The sequence below is a fragment of the Parasteatoda tepidariorum genome, chromosome 5 (genome assembly GCF_982258835.1).
Source record: "Parasteatoda tepidariorum strain Cologne lab strain chromosome 5, Ptep-v5.0, whole genome shotgun sequence".
In the NCBI taxonomy this organism is placed as follows: domain Eukaryota; kingdom Metazoa; phylum Arthropoda; class Arachnida; order Araneae; family Theridiidae; genus Parasteatoda; species Parasteatoda tepidariorum.
In genome coordinates, this window is record NC_141759.1 from 118,310,259 (window position 1) to 118,337,075 (window position 26,817).

The 26,817-nt window shown below is 29.2% G+C and overlaps 1 protein-coding gene and 1 long non-coding RNA gene across 2 annotated transcripts in view; both read right to left on the reverse strand.

The window, feature by feature from the left end:
- LOC147810084 (uncharacterized) overlaps window positions 1–26,817 on the reverse strand; it is a 391,466-nt gene that overhangs the window by 143,061 nt on the left and 221,588 nt on the right.
- LOC147810088 (uncharacterized) overlaps window positions 11,856–26,817 on the reverse strand; it is a 32,249-nt gene continuing 17,287 nt past the window's right edge. The window contains exon 4 of one of the 2 annotated variants that reach the window (XR_015434183.1): window positions 11,856–12,097. This is a non-coding gene — a long non-coding RNA (uncharacterized LOC147810088). Of the gene's footprint in view, window positions 12,098–17,837; window positions 18,069–26,817 lie in introns of those variants that run through there. The other variant, XR_015434182.1, reaches the window with a different exon arrangement.

Consider the following 26,817-nt stretch of genomic DNA (forward strand, 5'->3'; position numbering starts at 1 on the left):
TATAATGAATGAGAGCACAAGAACTTTGTTCTTTCACTACTAAATCACTACTAAATATTTTAATAATAAATTAAAGGTTAGACAGAGAAATGGCTATTCTCCAAAATCCCTATCAAGTTTTCTAATAAGAATTCGGTTTGTTTTTTAAATTTCGGCTTTAGTTGGCTGTCACTGACAAATATATTTTTCACAAAATTTAAATGTTGAAGGGTTATATAATAAGTACCAAATGTGCTAATATAGATATGAAATATTATAATGATATACTTCGTTATGATTAAAACAGAACCGATACTAAGCAGCTTAAGTACCGATACTTTATAACGCCCCCTCAAAAAGGATATGTACCGGAAAAAATTATTTGATAATGGTAAGGTTTAATTATTATTGGTTTAGTTGCAAGTAATAACATCATGCCAAGTGATGCTAAATACATTTTCTCTTTATTTTAATGGGAGGAATTACAAAAAGGAGGTTTTACTTCAATAACGTAAAGCCATTGTAAATGGCACCAAATAATATTGAATAATAAAAAAAGTAATTTTAGGTATATTAATTGAAAAGCTTAGTAGAAGAAGCAGGTAAGTGATATTTTCATAATGAAAAAAAAGTTGTATCTGAACTATTTCATTGCGAATGTAATACAAGACAGGACTAATAATTCTTTGCTTTATTGTTCCCAATTTTAAATAAAATCTAACTACCTAAAAAATAAAACCTTATTGCCTAATTTGAAATAAAAAATCATACAAGCATACTAAAAGTTTATGTGATTTGTTGTGTTAAGATTTATAGAAAGGCAAAACCAGTGATTCATCAATTCCCTTAAAAATGTCACTTACCTGGTTCTTCCATTAAGCTCTTTCATAGTGGCATAATGTATATGCTTTTCAGTTATGAGCATGATTTCGTTGTGTTTCTCTACAGTGATTTATTGATACTTTATTTTTTATTCACCCCGTGCGAAGAACGAGCATTCAACTAGTTATTCTATAAAGAAGAATGTTCAAGAACTGTTTTACACGCCTTAAGTCAAAATTTTTGATGGTATTTTTAAAAAAAAATTGATGATTTATGCTGGACAGGATGATTCGACATCATCTAACATTTTACATTATGTGTTCATGGTTTTTGATATGCCAACAAACTTCTATCATTCCATGGTGGAAAATGCTACTTTAATGCTAGGATGGTTAGCAATCAAGAGAAGTTGGACCAACAATCCGTGATGGTTCCAACTATACATTTCTATGATAGTTTAGTAGGAATTCTTGTTGGTTCTCAGAAATATACAAACAAAAAGAGTTTTTTTTTTTTTTTATATTGGACCATCATAAATCAGTTCGAATTCCTACATTGGGGTGATGGTTGCTCATGATCGTTACAGCATTTGATTTTTAAGAATCTATGATGGATATTTTCGATAGATCAGCAAGAGCAAACTTTTAAAACAAGTTGCTGTTCTTTTATGGACCATCATAAATGAGTCCAAATTCCTACATTGAAATGATGTTTACTTATGTTGGTTACTATCAAAAATATAATGGATCATTGATGATTACCATCAAGATCATTTTGATCCATCAATAGAAAACTATCAGGAATTTTGACCTTTGGTATGCCAAGAGGAAGGATAAAAACAGGTATATATATATATATATTGGTATTGCAAATACTATATTCAACTAATTTACTGGCTAACAATTTGAAGTATCGGTATAATATGAAGTATATACTATAGGGCCAACGCTAAGGACTTCAAATTAATAGCCAGTAAATTTAGTTGAATATAGTATTAGCCAAATTTCAAAATTCTTAGCCAAAGGTAAATCTTAACAATGTTTAATGATTGATTTTTTACCATAGAAAACTTCAAATCAAAATACAAATTTACTGTAAATTGAAATATTTTATAAAATGCAAATTCAAATCAAGAGTTGTGTTGCATTCAGGGAGAAGTAAATGAGAACTGAACGGGTGAGAGGATTATAAAATGCAAGTGTAAAGAGGATAATTGTAAAATATTAATTATCACTGCCGTAATTATAAATTTAACACATCCCGGTTGGGTTTCCTTAGTAGGTTGAATATTACTAATTCTAGATTTAACCGAGAGCGAATATAAAACTTTTTTATTTTTCATAAAATAGAGGTTTTATCAGTCAAATGCCCAGAACTGTTGCTATGACGTCATCAGTTATTTTGCACCCCCACTATCCATATTCTCTGCAAAAACAGGAAAACGGAGCGAGTGAAGATAGACAGCGTCTGAAACTTTACATCGTTCATCAGAGAAGGATTGCTGAACTTTAGATAGCTCAAATTTGCTGTTACTTTGACGCGTTCTTTAAAAAAAATCTTAAAATTGGTCAACACTCGAGGTCTACAAACAGAGTTAAATACATCCTTTGCACCATCAGTAAATCTTTTGTTTGGACGTTCTTAACAAAACTTTTGTCGTGTTGTTCTAGGCAATCCCATTCTGCCGATGGTTCCTCAGTTCTTTTTCCCCAAGGATTGAGTATAAACAGGGATTCAGTGGAAAAGATTAAATCAGTTTATACTGTAAAAAGTGAGACGATATTTTACAGAAATGGCGAAGATAAATTTTTTTCGAACTACGTAAAGGAAAGACCAAAAGAGAGGATTTTCTTCGAAGGACATCAACTTTTTCGTATTTTGCCTTCACTAGATAAAAGAGTCAGCTGCATCCATTCATCTCTTATGTTTAACACGATGGATCTGGATATGTTCCGCCATACTTAGGTTAAAAAATTGTATTATATACTATAATTGATATTGTATATGCTAAACCAGTTGATGTAAGTAAAATGTTATTTTGTGTGGGTGTCATCTTTCACAGCGAAAACAAGAACTTTTAGCTAGGTAGTGAAATAATTGACTAAAAAATCGACTTTTAGTGCAGAAATGTAACTTTGATAAACTTTTGGTACAAGGAGCAATGCTCGCTGAATAGACGTGTTCACTTAGGAGAAAGACTCGTAAAGCCAATATTAACTTAATAGATAAATAAATTGATAGGTAAATAAATGAAAAATTCGAAATGGGAATTTATAGTAGGATTAAATAGAAATAATGATAGAAAAAACAAAACTTGATCTAGCTCGCACGCCGATAAAATTTTTAGGTTCGTGATTAACAAAAGAGATTGTTTTAGAAAATTGCTCTATGTGATACCCGCTAGTGATGTAGTGTAAATAACTCGTTCCTGATCGAAACGTGGGAATTGTTTACGTGAGAAACTGTTCTTTCCATTCTATTTCGAGTAAACCAAGCCCGTCCAGTATCAATTGTCTTCAGTGACACGTTCTAAATTCCGTTACAAAGATATTTTAATAATTTCACTATTTTTTTACAGAGACAGGCAAGTAGCCATGTAGAATATAAACAAAACTATATCACGGTTACAATAAAATGCGCAAATAAATAATAAGTTAAATAAAAGTAGAAGACGAGGGAGAAATATATTTCAACAAATTCGATATCGCTCGGTAGTTGACATCTTTACTCATGTAGAGAAACTTGGCAACATTTTTTTTCCGCGCTATTCTGCACATACAGATAAGCTGGCAATGACGTAATAGGTCATGTGAGGGGGTATGTTAGGCCTTGTAGTGCAAGTACTCAAGTAATAGTAGGCTCGAATGAAGATCATATGATAACTGGTTTGAGTAGCGATAAACGGGTAATGGGTTCAAGTTTAACAGTTGCTAAAAGGAACAGTTTTAAACAGTGGTCAAATGACACTGACGTCGAATACTGTTCAAATGTTAGGCGGCTCGAATAATCAACAAATGATATTGAGTTAGATTATTAACTAAATAGTTGTAATTTTGGCTACCATTAATCGGTTTGAGTATTTAGCAAAAAGTTGACATTAATGATCGCTGTTGAATAATAATAGATTACAGGGATCGAGTGATGCGGAAAGGTAAGTTATAAACGTGCTAATTAATAGTAATATCATGTTATGTTCAAATAATAGTAAGATCGAATGCTGATCATTTATAGAGGGTTCGAAGGAAAGTAGGTGCGAGTAACTATAAATAGTTCGAGTACTTGCATAAAGACACTTTTGACCTCTATGCATTCAGCCACAATACATTCAACCACACCCTCTACCATTTGAACTTTTCTGAATCTCATTTAATATTCAAACCCAGGGCAAAATCAGTTCTCAGACCCACTTAATTTTTATTGGTATTCGAACTCATTATCATACTATCAATAATCGAACCAATAACTATCAATCCGTAACCGAACTCACTATTATTTGACCGGTACTCAATCTATTAACTTCCTATCTGTCCGAAAACTCACTGTCTTTTGATCAGTTCTCGAATCAATCATTATTTCACTAATAATTGATCAGACAGTCTTGTTATTTGCACTTTAATGCATTCTGTCTTCATCGATTTACGCGATCTTCTAATAGGTTCTGGAATCTACTGTCATTTCATTATGAATCGAACTAACTATGATTTTATCATCTGCTAACCTGCAATCATTACTCGATATCATAATATTTCATTCAATACTCGAACCCACTTCCTTTTCATCGGTCTCTAACATTTGATCAGTTTTTGAATCTACTATCATTTCGATGATCGAAAACATAGCCATAGCATTTGCTCATAAATTAATTCTATTCTCTTTTTGGTTAATACTACGAATCTTTCTGATATGAGCAGATTTGGAAAAAATTTTTAATGCTAGAACCCACTATCCTTTGATCAGTATTTCACTTACGGGCATTTAATCATTATTTGAATCCACCATATTTTTATTAGCTCTCAACACACTTTTTTTTATCCCTCTCAAAATCTATATAATTTTATCAATACTTGTAACCACTATTTTTTGAGATCGATACTCAAATCCCTTAACTTTCAATTTGTTCTCCAACACACTCTCTTTTAATTAATACTAAAACGCACCACTGATCCAACCGACTCTGATTTTTGGCAATGTTGAAACCCACTTTCACTTGACCCACATTTTTCCTTTCTCCTATTACTTGATCAGCAAATGATCTTCCAGAAATTTGATCATTACTCTAAACCAATTTCTTTTAATCGGTTCTAGAACGTACTATTTCTTGATCAAATATAGAGCCGATGTTGTTTCTTAGTTCACAAAATCGCTATCAATTATTCTACTCACAAAATAGGATCGAGTAATATTCATATAATAGCAAGTTGGGATAATAATTCGTTTGAGTGAGTTGAACACTTCTCTAACTTAACTCTTGTGTCGAGCCTAATTCGTAATATGGCAAGCTCGCTTGCAGATCAAATGATCGAGTACAAATTAAAAGATAGTGGGTTCAATTACTGTTGAAAAGACAGCGGGTTCGAGCAGCTATATAATGTGAGGGTTAGCGAATCGATACAGAAAGTGTTTTAACAATGTTAAGGCTGTTCAAAAATTGATAAAATGATAGTGGGTTCGAGTATTAATCATATGATTTAAGGTTCGAAAGCTGATCACTTGTAAACTGGCAGGAAAACATTTATTGATTCAATTACTAATGGTTGGATACTTCGTTCGAGATTCTATAAAGAGATTGTTGGTTCAGATACTTTAACACGCTGCCATTTAAATTTTTTATTAAGACTCGAACTCAGTATCATTTGAATCGATCTAATAACTTTTAATCGGTTATAGAACTCGCTATTATTGGACCGGTACTTGATTCACTACCATTCAAATGGTCCCCTAACCCATTCTCTTTTGATCAGGTCTCGAACCGACTTTCTATAAATTGATTCTCTTATCCATTATCATTTGATCGATACTTGAATACACATTTTTTAATTGGAACTTGCTTCCGTTATCATTTTAACAGCCTCTTGAACTCACTGTCTTTTGTACAGTTCTCGAACCTACTTTCATTTAAACGCAATTCGAACCTTATTTTTTTGTGGCTGGAGACCACTATCATTTGATTAATTAAGTCACAACTTTTATCGGGCCACAAACCCATTTTCACCTACTGTTTAATCATTATATGCACCCGATATCTATTTACTAGCACTCTAGCCAACACACTTTTCATCCGCTCTCAATAACCACATTTTATCGATACTCGTAATTGTGTATTGATCAATACAGAGTAGGTTCGAGAAACGACTAATAATAGTGGATTTGGGATCCGGTATTAAATGAAATGATTTACTGTCCCAATAAAAAGATGTATGTTAAAATTGATCAAATGAGAGCAGTAAAATCAGGGATTTCATTATTGATCGTGGGTTCGAGTACTGCTTAAATGATAGGGGTTCCGATAAATTCTTGTAATGCGGATAAAACTTTAGCGGGTTCGAGCATATTCTATAATGATTAACGGAAAATAGACGTTTCGATTATTCATCAAATGATAAGCGGTTCATCAGTTCGAATACTTAACTGAAGGGAGTACAATTGATTGTGAGATCCAGGTGTGTTGTTTAAATGATAGTAAGTTCTAATGTTAATCAAATGGTAGCGGGTAATGATTAAAATAAAGGTATTTCGAGCAATGATCAATTGATTGTAGATTTTGTTCAAATTAATTTAGATATCAGTAACGAAAATAAGTAGGTCCTATTATTGATCTAATGATAATGATCAAAAGAGAGTGAGTACTTATTGAAATGTAGCGATTAATTGAGTCGGCTCTGAAATCGATTTAATGATAGTTGATACAAGTACTGGATCAAGTTGTGATCCTTTCTTTATATTAGCATGATACTGTATGTACCGGTTCTCTAACTGCTACATTTTATCAACTTCGCTATCATTTCAACAGTACACGAATTTATTTTTATTTGATCCGTAATTGAACTTACCATCTATGGTCGAGCTCTCTGTTATTACATTTATCTGTAGAATACTCTCTTTTGTTAAACTGTTGGTTTACTAACTAAGAGTATTCCAACTTGCTATCATGTGATCGTACTCATTTGAATATTAAACGATCGACTTATCATTTGAACAAATTTTCCTTTTTTTAATACTATACTCGAACGCACTATCCATTTCATGGTATTTGAACCTATTATAATAAAATTTGTGCATTGTTATTTAATCAATAATGTGACCGGCTTTTATATGTATGATACTATATGATTATTTTTAAAAATCTAGTGCACACTAATTCATTAACAGCATTTGAACGCTATCATTTGGTCACTATTTGAGCCTATATTTTCAGCACTTTTCTAAATTGCTAAACCATTTAATTGTTAACCTTGAATTATTTATCGTTACTCGCACCCACTTTCATATGAACAATAATCGAACCCTCTATCACATGATCAGCATTCGATCTTACTATTATTTGAACATTACTTGATAATACTATCAATTGGCACGTTTTTAACTTACCTCTGCGCATCACTTGCTCCCTATAATCAATGACACATCCTATTTATTCAACAGTATTTGAATCTGTTATTATTTGATTTGTACTTGTCTATTGTCATCGTGCATCATCTATTATTTGATTGTTAACCGAACACACTGCAGTTTCATCATTATTTGTGCCTACTACTATTTTAACGATCCACACCAAATTCTAACTTTATAACCATTCTCATTTGTTAAACTCTAGCCAATAAACTATTTATCAGTACTGTATCTCGCTCACCTGTTCTTATTACCATGTGATCACTTTTTAAAACATTTTGTTTTGATGAACTTTTAGTCATGCCTAATATCAAGGCAATGCTCGATCACACTATTATTTGGTACCACATATTTTGTTAAATACATTAAATCGATTACCTATTTAATGGTTGCCCTATCATTTCGTCTAACCCAATATAATTTGATTATTCAAGCCTACTAACATTTGAACAGTATTCGACTTCCTTTTGAACAAATTTTTGGATTGCTCGTTTTAGTTCTGTTACGTTGTGAAAGATGACACCCACACAAAATATATTTTACTTACATCAACTGGTTTAGCATATACAATATTAATTATAGTATAATACCATACAATGTTACTAATTTTAATCTAAGTATGGTGGGACGTATCCGGATCTATCGTGTTAAACATATGAGATGAATGTTGACCACTCAATTAATCTTTTCCACTCAATCCCTTTTTATTCTGTATCATTGGAGAGAGAAAAAACTGAAGAACCATCATCAGAGTGGGATTACCTAGAACAACACGAGAAAAGTTTCATTACACCTCTTAAGAACTTTCAAACAAAAGGATGCATTTAATTGCGTTTGTAGACCTCGAGTGCCCCTGATTTCCTTAAACGTTCGGTTGTGGCAATTTTTAAGATTTTTTTTAAAGAACGTGACTATGTAACAACAAATTTGAACTACCTGAAGTTCAGTAATCCTTCTCAGCAGTCAAGTTTTATATTCTGTCTATCTTCATTAGTTCTGCTTTCTTGTTTCTGCGAAGTAGTGGGGGGGGGGGGAATGCTATCGTCATAACAACAGATCTGGGAGTTTAACAAATGAAACTTCTATTTTATGAAAAATAAAAGGGAAGCTTTATATTCGCTTGAATCGTTGAATATCGAATTAGACTCAATTTAGTAAAGAGAATTAGTTAGTGAAGGAAACCGGGATGTGTCAACTTTCCATTTATATTTACTGCAGTGATATTTGTTATTTTAAAATTATCCTCTTTATTACTTTTTATTATAATTTCATCCCCATTCATAGCTCATTTTCTTCTCAACTGCAAAATGACTCTTGATTTGAATTTGCATTCATAAAATATTTCGCTTTATAGTAATGCCTTTGACTACGAATTTTGAAATTTGGCTAATACTTTTGATATTTAGCTAATTTCCTGGTTAATAATTTAAAGTCCTTAACGTTGGTCCTGCTTCAATATCTAACTACACGTTTGTGTGCGTGCGTGCAACAAAAAGCTTTAATTAATCATTTTATGTTATTTATTTACCTAAATTTTATTCTCTAATTATTATTCTAAACAAAACGCTCTTTCTCACACTTTAATACTCACATCCTGTCTTTTAATCTACAATTTTGGGCTTCAAGTTCTGCATTGTGTGTATGTTTAACATTTTAACGTTTTTCCCTTTGCTAACTCGTGAGTAGGACTTATTCCCTCGATAGTAGTCCAATTAAAATTTTTAAGATTTCTCTTATCCCCCGAAACGAAAAATTTTACGGATTTATTTCAAAAGATTTTCCCCAACTTTTAAATAGAGAAGCACTTTGATGATTGTTCTCTTTCTAATAATTATTAAGTAAATATTGTGTCCTCTTCCATTGCTCCCGCTTTCCCAACTGCCCATTGAGGTGAAGGGTTGCGTTTGTGGTCTTGAATTCGTTCGCCACGATGTGGTGGTCCCCTATAACGTAACAGAACCCAATGTATCTGCGAATGAAAAGTTCTGCCATTAGGTATAACTGGTTTCAAGCTTTTACTGGAAGGCGTTGGTAAATCATAGGTTTATCAAAATTTTAGCAAGCTACTTTCGTAAATACTAGGTTTTACCGATAAATCCTAAGATTTACTAGACTTCAGCCTTTTACAGTAACATAATTATTTTTAGGCACGCTTAATTAGTACCTGTACAATCGTGATCCTTTTCTGATCATTTCCTTATAGGGTTTCTAATTCCAATATTTTTATATGACATAACGACACAAGAATTTAAAATTGTAGAGTTTTCTGACAAACTTGATGTGTGAACATTCTTCCAGTAATGCTTTTCTGATCAACGAACATCATTTCAGTGAAATGGGAACTTTCGATTTCGTGATCGCATATTATTACGGATACTTATTACGGTAAAATAAGTGCTTTAATGTTCAATTCAATGTAAATTAAAATGAAGATATTAAAGTCCCTTGCCCACTTCTCAGTGAATAAATGTGATTTAATAAAACCCAAGTCAAAATTTTTGATGGTTTTCAATTGATGGTCCAACATAATCTTGATGGTATAATGAACCTGAGTAACCATCACTTCAATGTAGGAATTTGGACTGATTTATGATGTATAGTTGGAAAATGTATGAAAATGTATAGTTGGAACCATCATGGACAATCGCGGATTGTTGGTTCATGAGACTTCTCTTGATTAACCATAATAATATTAAAGTAGCATTTTCCATCATGGAATGATAGAAGTTTGTTGGCATTGCAAAAACTATGAGCACATAATGGATGATGGTGACCATCAAATGATTTTGGACCATCATGAGTCACACTGAAACCAAGATAAACCATCAAAATTTTTTTATTTTATTTTGGGTTTCTCTGGACTTATAAAATCATAATACTTACCTGTATATAGCAAAAAATTGACATGTAAATAAATTTTTTCTTTTAATTTGAATATAGTTGTTCTAAGCAAAATGATTTTCTAGGTCTGATTAAGAATTTCAAGATTAAGAGAAAAAAATCAACTCGATATAAAAATCTTTCATTTCAATATGAGGAATCAATATGACGTCTATATTGTCCCCTGAATAATTAGGAATATCATTTTTTTTTTCAAATGTAGTTAACCACTTTAAGAAAAAGACGCAACCATGCTACACTGAAGAAATTTCTAGAGCAACTGAACGTGTTATTCTACTGGCAGCCATTCGTCTCAAATAACAACGCCCTCCATGGGTCGTTGCGTTCGCGAATAATGACACGCGATTAGGAAAATTAATTATTATTTATTGTTTTTCGACAATTTTCACACGCTTTTTTTGGTTCTGATATTTTTTAATTTGAATTTGATAATTAGATTTGACGCTACTCGATAGTTTATCAGCTATATATAATTTAAAATAGTAACATAATTGTTAAATAAATTTAAAATTTTTCCGAAAATGTCAATTTTTAGCTATTTTTTGTAAAAATAGTCTGGGCTAAAGAGCAGATATAAAAGGGCTGGTTCATTCCATTCTCAAAGCTGAAGTTACGATTCCCCACCTCATGACGTCACGCCATACACAGATCTCAAACATCAGAGCTACAGGACATAAAAAATTTACTGCTTTCGGTAAGAAATGAGTTGAATGTTCGATTTAACGTTCGAAAAAAATTCAGACTTAGAAAAATATCTCAATGGTTTTCCTCGTTTTCTTTTCATTTTCTAATTTTAGTTTTTAACCCTTACTGTTAAATAAAGAAAAGTATATAAGAACACTTTTATAGTAACATATTGTTCGTTAATAATGTGCAACTATAAAAGTCTCATATTTTATTAATTTTTATGCCTCATTTTAATATATTTTCTTAATTATAATTAAAATAACAAGTTATTTCTATATATTATCACTAGGAAACAAAAATATAAAATACTAATTACTAAAACAATAATTTTTGAGCATATAATAATGGAAATAATACACGTCCTCATAAATATTTAAAATAAAGACGTTATAATTAAAACACATAAATATTTTGAATAATGTCATTAAAATATATCTTAATTGGAAGAATTTATAATCATTAATATCTTTTATTTTTGAAATTCAAGAGTTTATTTTCTTTGACCTGGATTTTTTTCTTTCTTTGTAGATCAGAATTTTTTTTCTTCTTTTCTGCTTAAAGTCATCCTTAAACGTCTAAATAAAAAACAGGAAATATAATGTAGAAGGTAAATTCTTCCAGTACATTTTATACTTCATTTGATGTCACCTTTATATTCTCTAAAATAAAACGCGGAAAACTGCGTTTTCTCATTTTGTGTTTTATAATAACTCCTGCAGGTCTCTATCGAGCAAGCTGATTTTTGAATACTGCTGTTGAATTTTTGAAAACAGATGAAAAAAAGAACCTCAAAAGAGAAATAAAAAAATATATAGGAAACAGTGAATGTATTGAAATAAGGTTAAAAAAGATGCTAGTTAGAAGCGAAACAATTTATTTAAAAAGCTAGAAGTTGATGCTTTTGCCGCCGTGACGTCACTGACTGAAATCAGAAGCTCGGAGCGGCACGAGTCTCTTCAAAGAAGTAACCTAACCCTTTTATTCTCTCTTTAGCCCTGTGAAATAGTAGCCTTAGTTGTTTCACCTCGATCTTAGTAGCATTTCTCTTGCCAAAGGAGCACCTGAGACTCTTCTTTACCAGGAAATTAAATGCGACCACCTGAAATTAAATATAGGGAAAAAATAAGAAATAGCAATCAAATCACAAAATAAAATAAAATTAAAAAATTCATGATTTTTTTTGTTTTACAATATAAATATGTACAGTGCTAAAAAAAAATCACCCTGAATAAATTTTTACTAAATGATGGGATTTTCTCGAAATCGGACACAAAAACGTACATTCTCTAAATACACAAATAATTTTTTTTATGCATATTTCAATTTTTAACCTTCTAAATATGCTTCATTATTGATATTATGACTCAAATAGTTTAGTTAGGAGAGCAGATGAAAGTTTGGTCCCCTAGATTTCTTTTTCACTTTCAGCGTTTTTAATCCTGTTTTAAAGACTAATTTAACAACAATTAGATTGCACCCATTCATAAAACTCATTTACCCAAAGATCATGCAAAAACAATAATTTTTAATATTTATTTATTAATTTTTGTTATTTAATTGTAGATGAAAAAAAATTGAATTAAGGTATAAATTTTTTATACTATTATTATTTTATATAAATATACGTGTATTTCTATTATAAAATATAAAGTTTCAACTGTTTTTATTTAATAGAAACCGGAAAAAGTAAAGTGAATTATTTTTAAAAAAATAACTTGGTGACAAGAAGAAGTATTTAGATGGGGAGATTAATATTTAAATGTGGTTAGTTCACGAGACGAACTTGACTTACGCACTCGTAGAGTAAAATTACATTCATATTTTTGTAGACGGATGGTGGGTTAGAGTTCTCTTGCTGTTAGGCTAACCGTGGGAGGTTTTCGAGGTCTTCCTCTATCTTTTATGTAACGGAAACGCTCGTTAGTTCCATCAAAAAGCCCTCCACGAAGGCAAATTTCTCCCAATCCAGGAGTTCCCTTGTGCTCTGGATTAGGTTCAAAATTTTAAGGCTACGAAGTTAAACATTACTAGTCGCAAACCCAAAATTGGTTCGGCTGTTCAACGACGGTTATAATATAAAAGAATCAATTAATAATATATTTAAAAAAAAATTCGAGATCGCAACGCGAGAATACGCCCTCTATCGAGGCAGAAATTTTCAGTCTTCTATTTATCAAGTTTTCATTCAGTTTCCATCAGAATAACTGCAGCGGTAGGATTTGTTTTTTTCCACGAGCAAATGGGAAACAAAATTTCTCTAAGAAAATAACTGACGAACTTGACAAAGCAATCTAGAACATACGTAAATCTTTTTTTAACAGAACGCAAATAACATTTCAAAAAATTTTTTTTTTCATTAATGCTTTCCTTATCAACGATCATCCAATATCATTTCGGTGAACTGAGAACTTTTGATTTTCCAATTGCATATTATTACGGATACTTATTACGGTAAAATAAGTTTCTTAGTGTTCAATTCAGTGTAAATTAAAATGAAGACATTTAAGTGCCTTGCCGATATATGTACATATACATACATATATATATACACATATATATATACACATATATATATATATATATATATATATATATATATATATATATATATATATATATATATATATATATATATATCGGAGATTGTGGCTATAATTGTTTAGTCAGGAGAGCGGTTGAAATTTTGGTCCTCTAACAGTTATTTTCACTTTTTGCCTCTTTTGCCATATTTTTCAGACTAATTGAGCAAGTTATAATTAGATTGTATGTACTTGTGAAACACATTTACCCAAAAATTATTTCATGTAAACAATGATGTTTTATAATTATTTATTTTTAATTTACTAAATTTAATTGTGGATGAAAAAAAAATTACATTTCGATGTCTGATTTTTTCATACCATATTAATCAACATATATTTCTAATGTGAAATCTAAAGTTGCAACTGTTGTAACGTTGCGAATGTGAAGAAGAAAACTTTATTAATTTCTAATGTAAATAGTGTGAATTAAAATTTTTATTTTTTTTCTCCTTTTTCTTTCTTTAAAAAGGGTTTATCTTTATCAAAAGGAATTTTTCTTCATTCAAAGAAATTTAAAATATGCATGTTTATGCTTTCATAAACTGAAAAATTATTTGTTTTTAAAGTATTTGTAAATTAATTGAAAATGGAAATGTTTGTTTGTGAGTTCTAAAGAAAGACTTTAAAAAGTGCTTATTTTGTATTTTTTGGAAAATAATTATTTTTTAATTAACTTGACAATTTTGTCAATACAAATTATTTTTTTTAAAATTCTATTACGAAATGACATTTGTCTTGTGCCTTAAAAGTGCTTGCAAAATTGTTTATTGAAATTCCCTTAATGGGAAGGGTAGGAGTTTGCATTTTAGAAAGGAAAATGTTTATCTCTTACTTATTTGTTTATTGACTCAAAAAAAAAAATGTTCTCTTTTGAGCAATGTTTTTATTGCTTTTAGTTATCTCAGTAACAATTTAATAAAAACAAAGGATTTAAGAATCTACAGCTTATTTTTATTCTTTTTCACTCTTATTTTTCCAGTTAGTAGAAGGTAACAATTTAAAATTTAAAAAATAATGTCAAGACAAAAACTTAAACAATTTCTTTCTTTGCTCAACCTTTTGGTAAAAAAATCTTGAATATTCATAGTTACGTTAGGCTCTTTATTATTACTTTTGTCCACAAATGTGGACCTTCGCTTTTTAGATTCTAGAAAAACACTTTTATAGTTTTACCCTCACTGAAACATTCGTGCTCAAGCCTGCCTCGACATGCACGGTGGACACTTTGAACATCTGTTTTAAATTGTGCATAGTTTACTGCTGTTGATATGTACAATAAAGTGTTTTTTTCCCCTTGCACCGGCAGTGACGTCATACATTGTTTTTCGTATTTTTCTCGTAAACTATGGATCGTACAGGAACGCTTCTTTGGGCAGTTTTTATGTACTCCCAACGAGGAATCTAGCTGTGCAGAGTTTATGCAGTCCTTTCAGGACGCGACATTCCACTAAGACTAACTCTGGGGCACTTCCTCGCCAAACTGCGTGTTAACTGCTTAATTTTTATGCGTGCCTATGTACGAACGAGTTGAAGCGTCTGTGGGCAACCCTTCACTGTAAACAAGGAACATCGTCTTTCGTTATGGAGATCCTTAAAAATAATTGCCTTAACGAATTACAGAAGGAATTTATTCTGGTTTTAGACGAAGAAAACTCGGACGATGAAACTATTATTCTAAGATCAAATTTGAACGAGGATGAGAGTAATCGATTCGTCAAAAACTATAGTAAAGTTTCAAATACTAGCTGGATTGTTTATTACAATCGGAAAAATTTATCGAAAAATATTAGACATGCTAAAAAGCATGGAGCAAACAATTAGCAACTTTTAATTCATTTTATTTAAATGAAATCATTGATTACTTAATAATTCTAAATTGATCTATTATTTTATTGATTTTACTTATAAATTTTTGTCGTTGAAACACATTGCTTTCCTCAAAATTCAGTGGTCTTAAAAAACTTTTTTTTTGTAATTTACATGTATTAATAAGAGACTTGTGCTAATAATTTATTCATTTAAAATATAATAAACCAAAATTTAAATTTTGTTAAAAAAATTTTTTATAATGATTTATTATTTATTTTCTGCACCAGTTTTTACTACAATTCAGCTATGTTAGTGTTGTAAAATTAACTATTTTTTATTTTTATCTGCTTATTTTCACTCAAAATTTCTATTTAGATCTACCATACCTGTGCTTTTTTTTAAAATTTTTGATATTGCTTAATTTTATTCATTAATGTTTCTAACTATTTTCTAAAAAATTAACCTAAATATTTTAATACAATATTAAATATATGCTGATAAATAAATATTACATATTTAATAATGTATATTTTAAATCAAATTTCTTAAAAAAAAAATTTTTTTTAATGTCGATAATACGTTTGATAATTGGATATATAAAGTGTGATCTATCAAAAATCAAGATCAGTAAAATGGAAAAAAAATATATAAATATTTATTTATAACATTCTGAGAAGGAAATCAGATAGTTATCAATTTCATATCTATTTTTAAAATTTAATTAATTTAATATGCTTTTATATTTAATAATAAACTCTTAAAATTTATTATGCATAAATACAACCCATGGGTTTTGTTGCTCAAAATATATCAATTCATATCGTAATGTATCGTGATGTTCGAAAAAATCAAATATATTTGGCTTTTTAGGCAAATAAGCTAGATATAAAATAATTTTTGCATTATCCCTATTAATTCAAATTTACCATATATTTTTCACTTCATAAATTGTTTAAAATTGTAGTTTCCCTGAACATAATCAAAGACTAATGATTTCAAGAGTGTTTTATAATTAAAAATTCAAGATTATCTAAATTCATGAAGAAAAAACATTAAAAAAGCACTTCTAATAGAAATGCCTGTGCATGAACGAAAAGAATTGTCATTGTGTTTAAATTTTAATACATAATCATTAAATTAAAATGTACTCATTAAAATGCAGCATATTTAGTATTTCTCTCAAAATTTAGTTGCTGTCTAAATGCTTCACCATATAATTAAGCAATATATTTTATTTATGAATCAAGTTTTGTTTCAAATTTTTTACTCTATAAACAAAATTAAATCTGATTTCACCCTAATTAGTATATAATTACAATATTTTATTTTTCACATAAGGAGTTAATAAATGTGACTGATCAAGTTCGAACATTGTAGGTTAATATAGACTGCACAAAACAGAAAATATCAGTTAGTAAGCAAATTTACTTAGAAAGAAATGTTTAGTGACTGTTTACAGGATTTTAACTTTTTACAGGAATGAAATGTTGATAATTTCATATTGGAACGGTGAGAACATTCTAAGAATTGGGCTTTCTTTTCGATGAGAACCATTGTTTCTTGATGGTAAAAAGAGTTGGATGAAATGAAAATAAAGACTAAGCAAAATTTAAAAAACTGAACATAATCATAACAAAATAATGCATTATTTTTCTGCATTGAGTTTTAAATTAAATTAAAATTGTTTCTATATGTATTAGTTTATCCTTATTTACCATTACAGTAAATTGGATTGCATTTAAGAAAACATTTTTTATTTGGATTTCAATTACTTTTTAAAATTAATATAACTGTATTAAAGTAAATATTTTAATAAGATAAGTAAATATTTTAATAAGTAAATATTTAATAGATATAATTGTTTATATTAATTCAGGTTTTATTTTTGAAATTTACCAGAAACTGCCAAATATTATGCTTACTAATACTTTTTCGAAACTAAATCTATTTAAAAGAACAATAATTTTTAGAAATCAGTACTATTCTTGTGAAATTTTCAAACATCGTTATTCACGTGAGAACCAACATATTATATCAAGCAAGTCTTTAAGTTTGACTTAGATGAGTTTTTTTTTTAAATTGTGATGAAAGAAACCAAAAATTACATTCAATTGATTGAGATATATATATATTAACCATATGTTCTATGAAAGGTATGGTAGTTGTTGTTTAGTGCTAAGCTTCCTGATATTAATTATTCTTGTAGCAAATTTATAAATAAATTTTCCACATTTAGCTCTAAATGGAAATATGATTCTATAAATGAAATGGTGAATGGTAAAAATGCTTGTTTGTCAATATAATGAAATTGCGTTGCGCCATGTAAATACAAACATATAGTTGTATAATTAATTATTGCACCATTTTCACGTTACTTGAACTAAAAAAGAAGTTGCGTTACATAAAAAAATTATCGTGAAACTAAAACGTACTAAAAAAAAAAAACAATTTCTGTATCCAAAGTAATTTTATTGTTCATTTAAATTAACAAATTTTTGCACAAACGAGTTCCACTGATCATTACATAAAAGAAAATAAAGTAGAGGTTGAAGTTTAATCTCATACGATTCGAGAATGCGTGAGATTCCTTGATTTGGCGTGTTAAGAATTCGCACGCCAAACAGTGCCAATTGGAGTGCCCCAGAGTTAGTCAAAGTGGAATATCGCTTTCGGGACACCCTGTATAAATATAGAATATTTATTACATTAGGTATTACATTAACATAGTATAATAATTAGACCAAATTATTAGATACAGTGTAGTGTTTTTATAATTGCATGTTTTGCACGAGTACATATGCAATACTCTTAAATTTAAACATATATGTAATGGGTTTTTATTCAGGATATTTTTTATATACTTCCCATTTGTATTTATTTTTAACGCATTGCATTACAATGTTAACCCATTGATAGACGAACTTAAGCAAGCCTGTTACAGCCGCGTAAGAACATTAAAGCTCTATAGAATATCACCTGATAATTAAGATTTTATATAGAATCTTAGAATGCGTGTAATAATTTGGTCAGACACTATTGATTCAGAACATGTAAATTATTTGGTAGAATTCCACGTAAAAAAATGATTTTCGAAAAATGACACTAAACGCATGTGCGCGAAAACTAAAAAAAAGTAGTTTCATATATTATAAAATTTGATAATTCTAAAAACAATTATTTTTCTTTTGACTTAGTAGTTCTGTTATCTTTATGAAGCTTTTAAATTTATATTTACCTAACATTTAAAAATAGTACCAACAAGAATCTTCATTGTGTACCTTGGTGCGTATAGCGACATACATTTAATAACTTTTAACTTTTTGAATAATTTTGAAATGTAATCCCCGAGTTTTAAATATTTTTATTATAATTGATGTTAGATTCTTTACAATGATTATTGATTTTGCATAATTAAGATGGTTTTGAAACTGAGATTTGATGCAGTATTGTATTTTATACTTAAATATAAAACTCCGCATTTAAAAAAAATAAATTAAATAACATTTAACATTTGAAAAATTTATCTTCTTTTACTTAATTGAAACTTGAATTCTGTATATGTGTACCTAAAATTATTAGCCCCTGGCAATATAATTCATATTTTAATTTTCTTATTATGTCTTACTGCCGGTGGCATAGTTTTAAAATCCGTTTGGAGGGGGTTATCTCCTTCTTACATTATATATGTATGCTACTGTGAATGACCCAAATCAGTGACTTCCACCGGTGAATGTTGACAATCACATAGTCGCTATGGTAAATGTGTGAAATATCTAGTTAAGTGCCCGGTATGCCCTACATCAATGTTTTTCAAAGATTTAGTGCCACTGCCCAGTATGCATTTAACCCAGTCTGCAATCTGCAATCCCAGTCTTGAAATCTGCAATCTAGGAACTGTGGTTCTTATATTTTCTTATTTTTTGTGGTTTCCAATGCTTTTTTTCTGAGGGGGGGGGGCGGGCTTACGCCTACTTATGTTCAATTCCGTATTCTTGTGAATTTGAACCCAATCCAGAAGACAAGGGAACTCCGGGATCAAGTATTGGGAGAAATTTGCCTTCATGGAGCACTTTTTTGATAACCCACATTTGCGTTACATGGAGAGAAAAATTACGAAAACCTCCCACGGTTAGCCTGGTGGCAAAGGGACTGTAACCTATGATCTGTCTATCATTGAGTATATTTTACGTCAGCACACAGTGGGCAAGCATCAAAAGTTTCGTGGCCAAATTTAGTATTTCGATAAAATTTGTATTTAGGGGTTTTAATGTGCAGGTAAATTGAAGAATTCTTAGTTGAAATTTTGAATTACACTGAAAATAACCCCCCCCCCCCCAAAAAAAATGTCGGCTGAAATATGGCGAGCAAAAATTAAAAAAATAATACAGTACGTTTAAATAGTTAAATATAGCAATGAAAATATAATAATTTTCGTAATTTTATATTAAAAATGAAAAGCAAATTATATTTCCTAAGTAATGTTACAAAATAACGCAGATTAATTACAAAATGACGCGAAAACATTAAAAAAAAACATAATTTTGTTTTTCGGTATATTTAGTTCACCTTTGCAATACGGGCAAAATGGGGCAGGTTTTTTCGAAAGAAAAAACATCAAAGAAGACAACAAAAAAAAGTTTAGCCAATTACCTCGTGGAACTTTTTGGAATTAATTTTCGAAAGTCATTCAAACATGGTAAAATTTCAGATGATAAGATATTAACTATAAGTTTGTTAAGAGTTTTAACTAATCCAACAAATTGAAAAATTGTACTGTAATTTAACACTAATTACTCTAATAAAAACGTAATAGTGAGGTGAAATTCCTATATATATTTCTGAAAGAAAATTTAGAAGTTACATTCAAAGCAATTTTTTTTAAATATATTTTTCATTAAATTGTACTTTGTCAGCCCAAAAAGTAAATTATAGTGTTTGGAATGATTACTTAATTTGCGATATATTAAAACTGCCTACACATATTTAATTGAAAAATTAATTTTTTACTTTTGACCAAATAGCATAGTCTTCTGGCCCATAGTCTTCAGCACTGTAGGATTCGTATCGATCAGCTGTCGCTCAGGATCGAACCCAGTTCATCTCATTGGGAGGCGAACGCTCTATCCCATGAGTCGCCACGACTTCAAAGAGGGAGAGGGGATGAGAGTTATGAGCATGCTTGCTTAGGACCTTAAATTATCCTTATTTTAATTTCTTTTTTTTTGAGTGCTAGTGATTATAGTGGCTAGTGTTAAGCTCCTAACATAATTTGTTGAAAAAAAGTTATATTGGTAGTAAAGTATTTTGTCTTAGCTAAGCATGAGATTTGTATGTGTCCTAACATATTAGCTGCAAGAATCATAAAATTTTACCCACCGTCCTTGCGATTGAAAATACTTCAGATTGTCCACATTTCATTTTTTAAGCTTAATAATGATCTAAAACATATTTTTAGCATTTTTTTAAAATTTCTCTGATATGGGAATTGGTGTGTTTAAAGTTAAAATTCAAAGTTTCGTTTGTCAATTCCACAATTTAGCCACAATTTTTTATTGTTATAGCTTTTTTTAAAGGGAGGTTTAACGAAACTTTTAACTGAAATATTGATTTCCTACGAAAGGTTGAATGAACTTAGTTATCTAAAGTTTATTAACAAACAATTTTTGGTGGGTCAATGATTTATTTTCAAGAGTTAACGTGTGGAGGCAAAATTCAAACTTGTGGTAGGGTAAACCAACCATTGAATGAACAATTAAGAACAGCTTATATTTAAAAAAATCATAATATTTTTCAAATATTTAATTTTTGGTAAATGAAAGTGTCAACCTATTTGTTGCAGAATGTAAAAAAGGGGATGAAATTTTTAAATTATTATTTCAAGATCTTTGTGGTTCAAGTAATAAGTAGTAAGATAACTAAAGTGATCCTACCAGTGAATAAACATGAAATTTTAAAATGTTTGAACCCTTGTTATTATGAATATATTGAGACTTTTCATAATTCATACAAATGCGTGATTTTTTTTTATACTGAAATTGAGGCATACAATACTAATTATTTAGAAAATTTTTTCTAAATATGATGTAAGGAATTTGCGTATCGAAAAGTAGAAGTCGATTAAATAGAAGAAAAAAATTGGAAGTGTTTAATCTAATCCTTTTTCTTTTCCTCTTTCAGCTGAGCTAACAAAACTTGAGTTAATATTTGGAGACTATGAGTTAATGTTTGGTGAAAAATTCAATGCCGTGGTGTTTGGTCAAAAATAGAATGAAACGTTATGGGTCGCAACTTTTTTTAGATGCTTGGACTTTGAAAAAATTCGTAAATTAATTATTTTTGAAACCATTTTTTAGATTTTTTTTTTTAAAATTAGTTTTTTCTCTTACATTTTTCCCGGTTCATTTAAGTTTTCGTCAATCAAATATTGCCTTCAATCAAGAGGTCTTATCGTTTACAGGCAACCATAGTTTCTGGAATGATTGCAACTAAGGTTTGGGTTTAAATTTTGTAGTTTTAAACACAGAAATTAGTTTAAATTTTTGACGCAGAATTTTTATTAAACTTCATTTAATACTTCATTATTTTTTATTAATTTAGGTGAAAATAAGTAAAAAAATATTATATTCAGTACTTTAATAATTCATGGTTTATATAAATAAGGAAAGAAAGGCGTCCCTTTACAAATATCGACTCAAATGACAAAAAATTTTTTAAATTGCACTTTTTTTGCAGTTATTTAGAGAAACTGTTATTCATCATTGATAACTAGGTAAATTACAATTTTCGAATATGAGTGTTTACTACTTTGTTGAATGTGAAAAAATGCATATAATGTTTTTTTAATTTCTTATTTTAGTACAAATATATAAAAACTATCCAATAATGTAACAGTTTTTTGGTAATACTAGAACGCGTTTTTGTTTGTAATTTGAACATTAAAAAAATATTTATAAGGGACACCGATGTTCCATCTGGGTCAAAGGGTAAAGCTAATTTTTGCTTTATTTCTTCATTGAAGTGTTACTTAAAGCTTTTTGGAGGGCTAAAGATTTCCTTCGATCGGCTTAACATTTGAGACAAAATTCTTAGGATGATATATTTCTAAAATTCTAGCAAAATCACATTTTAAATATAACTATCTTTCAATGGATTAATAAAAGCGTCAGGCACTCAATTATGAGCTAATAATTTGTTCTGGTACGCTATTACTAGCTATTAAAGTGTAAACTTTATTTGTTGATTAAAATTTAGCTTAAGCAAGTTTATAGCAAAAACCTATTTTTGAGGGTTGGATAATCATTTTCTACTATTTGTTTGTTAACAAAATTATCTTTTCTGATTGCCACTTTAACAATTTAATCATAATTTATTTTTGATGTTTTCTTTTTTTACAACGATTTTTAAAAGAGATAGATGCAAAATTTAAACTTAAGGATTTTTTGCTAGAAATTTGTTAAACATGCTTATGCTATAACTTATTTTTGGTGGATATGCAGAGTACGAAAATGTTGACCGAATTGGAGTGGTCTAATAATTTCCTTCAGTGGGGATAACGCTTGAATACAAAGTTGAACTTGTGATATCAAGGTCAAAAATTAGCCAAAGGTTAGCCATGAACTAACAAAAATTTCTATATTAGGAAGTTAAATTCAAAGGGTGATTTGGATTCAAATTTGTGATATTTTAGTCAATATTTATAACTTGCTTTGGCTATAACTTTTTTTTTCTTGTTCTATTTTAAGTTGTCATGTATAATTTTTCGCGGTACAGTTCAGCTAGGGCACAAGTCATCGCGGCGACAATTCACCGGGAGGACCACTCGTCGTAAACACAATTCATTTCGGCTACAATTTGTATTCTTCAAAATTTGTCGCTAGCACAATTGTCGAGCAAATTTGGATGTGCTGCAGGGCCCTCCGCGGGTCATCGTCTAACGAGCAATATTGGGAAGCGCTCCTGAGGAAATGACTTTTTACTTTCTTGTTTTGTTCCTGTGTTTTTGTTTTTCAACATATCAATTCACCTCTGCCATTTGAAATAAATAAATATATATAAAACAATACTATCGCATATTAAAGACAAAATCATGAAAATTATTTGAAAAAACTTTTTATGGGATATCAAAAATGGTTTCTTAACAACCTTACTAGAGCATAGAAATCGAAAAAATAAAAAGAACTTTTTTAAAATAAATATAAGTTTCAGGATTTGACTGGAAAAAAATACTTTGTTCGAAAAAATGTAAGTAAATAAAATAAAATATTTACCATAATTCAAGTGCTAGAACAAGTTTAATCAACATTCTATACTTAAGCCAATTACCAAGTTTTAACTTAATGGGTTTATTAAAAGTCAAAATATTTGATTTGAGAAAAAACAGATAAAAAGGCATAACTTTGAATAAAGAAAAATATGTAATTTTGCAGACGATTTCAATTAAGACAATTAATGAGATACTTTTGCTTTCAGTAAAAAGTTTGCAGTATTTTCGCTATAATTTTAGAAGTTTAGAACTGTAGAAGAATTAATATATTATCTTTGGTATTTAAATGCTCAGCATAAAATAAGTTATAGCACGCATTTTTTTTCCTTCTAAAATTTTGTTAGGAAAAATCTTCGAGATCCCTTAAGGGTGCATGATAGTGATCCAAGAAACATACATTCTTTTGAAGTACACGCAGGAATTTTAAAAATAACTGTACAATGTTTTAGTACAATGTTTAAAAACTTAAACAGTGGTCGAACACGCATTGCTTTATACGTTTAACGAGTTCCTACAACGGGCGTACTAATTTGACGGCTAACATTGTTGTTGGTTGAATGGTTTATAGTGGTTTAGATTTTAAGATCATAAGTTAGTTAAAACTTAATTTGACCATAACTATTTTTAACGGCTATGCTAAAAGTCATCTTATAGTTTCTAAGAAATTTACTTTTACAAAAATCGTATTTTTAAAATTCAATTTTCACGAAGTATTCGATCGATTTCGCTCAAATTTTGTATTTTGCTGTGTAAAATTACATCCTTTAAAGTATAAATTACGTAGTTTACAATTCAATATCTTTCTGACTTTTATTAAATAAAATAATAAAAAATTATAAATATTTACGAAAAGTTATTCTCTGAATTGAATTATGTGGATAAATGAATTTTATAACTGTAACCTAAAATATCGTCTTCACTAATTAATTAGCATATCACCTTCTCTAACCATTAATACTGGGTCCTAGAATGTGAAGATCCAATCATCAGATCAAAAATTATTCTGGGTGGTTCATTTCTTGAATTTTTTTTTATGCAGTGTACATAATGTTGCCAACCTATGATATGTCACATAAGAAATTTGACAAATAAGTAAAAAAAAAAGTTATTAAGATGCCTAATCATGTCTTTAATAACAACTTCTTTTATTTGTTACTAACTTGCCTTTAACAGTTAACTTTGTTTCTGTGGAATGTTCAGTAGCATGTGAGATAAATGTTCCACTTTCTCGTGATCTATCATAAACAATCTACAGTTGCCACCTGACGGTTTTCAAGAGTACGCCAAAATTAGCAAAAATAATTAATAAAAGAAATGAACACATCTAAGCTTCCTCAATTATTTAGGTTTCACTTCAAGTGCGTATGAATACCCAATTCAGTATAAGCTTGAAATAAAGTATTCACTCTTTTCAAGTTGATATTTGTTCAAAAATTGAGTAACAGAATTTTTAAAACAATTAAAAAATAAAGCATTTCAAAAATAAATAATAAGTTCGTGACTAATTACATTACTGAATTATACACATTTAGTACATATTTTGAGTACTTAAATAGTACAGTTAACAAAACAGTACTGAATAGTACACATTTTGAGCACTCCTCATGAAATTTAAAAGAGCAAATGATATTAGAAATTCCATAAATATCACAAATGATTGCTACAAAAATTAAAATAATCTGTAATAGTTTTGAAATTTCACAGAATCATAAGATAAATATAATGAACAAAATATTTTTCAGCGGTAAGGGTCTGGTAGAAGTTCTGCTTAAATGTCTTAAAAAAATTCGACAAATACAACAGTGAAAATTTTAACCATTAAACTACGGCTTAACAAATTATCCACAAAAGCAATATCATTTTTCTGCACGTTGAAGAGTTTAGAAACATTTTGAAATATATATGTAAAATACTGGCTTGTATTTTTACGTCGTATAGTATGGGGTATATACCTTTTTAATTTTTTACTCATTAATTATTAATTTTATTTTTATTGATTAAGGCTTTAATATCTAAATACTTTTTTAACTCAGACATTACACACATTTTACGCAAACTTACAGAAAAATGCGTTAGTATTTCTAAAAATTACATAAATTAAAAGTGCCCAAAATCACAGTAGTCCAGATAGTGTATCAGGCTGGCCACTAACATTCAATAAAAAATTCCTTGACTTTCCTCTGAGTTTTAAAACTAATGGTATAATTTCATTATTTGTAACTAATACAACACATTTTTAAACACAATTTTTATTGAAGGTTCAATATGTTTTTTAAAAAAAAAACTTTTTTAAAAAGGATTAAACTTTGCAAGCACTTTTTAAGAGGGAATTCTGGTAGATAATAGGCATCATTCATAAATGTCTAGGAGACATTATGAACGACATACACAAATTTTTTACTGTGTTACTTATTCTTGAATAACGTATAGAGTTTGAAAACATTCAAATAACAAAATATTGAAGCTGAATTCAAGCAAAAATAAATCATTCTCAAAAACAAAATAACATGTATGACATTTAAAGAATAAGTCAAATTTATTCTTCGTTCATCAGTGTCAAACTTATATCTATAAATGATACTTGCTTCATTATTATTATTACATATTTAAAATTCCAAACAAATAATGTACTGAGTAAATATGCTCATAATGACAGATATAATAATTTAAAGGAAATTTCTTCTAACATAAGCAAAAAGCAGAAAAATATTGCAAAATTCTGTTTAAGTTTTTTACAGCTATGATGTTCAAATATTTATATTAATATAGTATTAAAAAAGTTACTATTAAAGGTATTAGGAAATGTAAAAATTACCAATAATAATAACCCATTCATACAAATAAAAAAAATTATCGAGAGAATATTATTATGTTTCAGATAAAAGAATTATTTTAACCCGCTCCATTCTCTATTTTTCATGACCGTGATATTTCCGGACTATTGTTTTTTAAAAGTGACGCGCCAGTGAGATTAAAGCAACCTTATTTTTTATGCCCGAATTATGCATATTACCCAATCTACACACCAGATGGCAGTGCAAGACTATCAGCACTCATCAAACATGAAAGCTAAAAAATAATTCAAAAACTAAAAATGAGTACATGGACTGTATAAACACTTAGTTTTGTATAATTTTCTTTAAAAAAAATTTTACGACTGCTTTC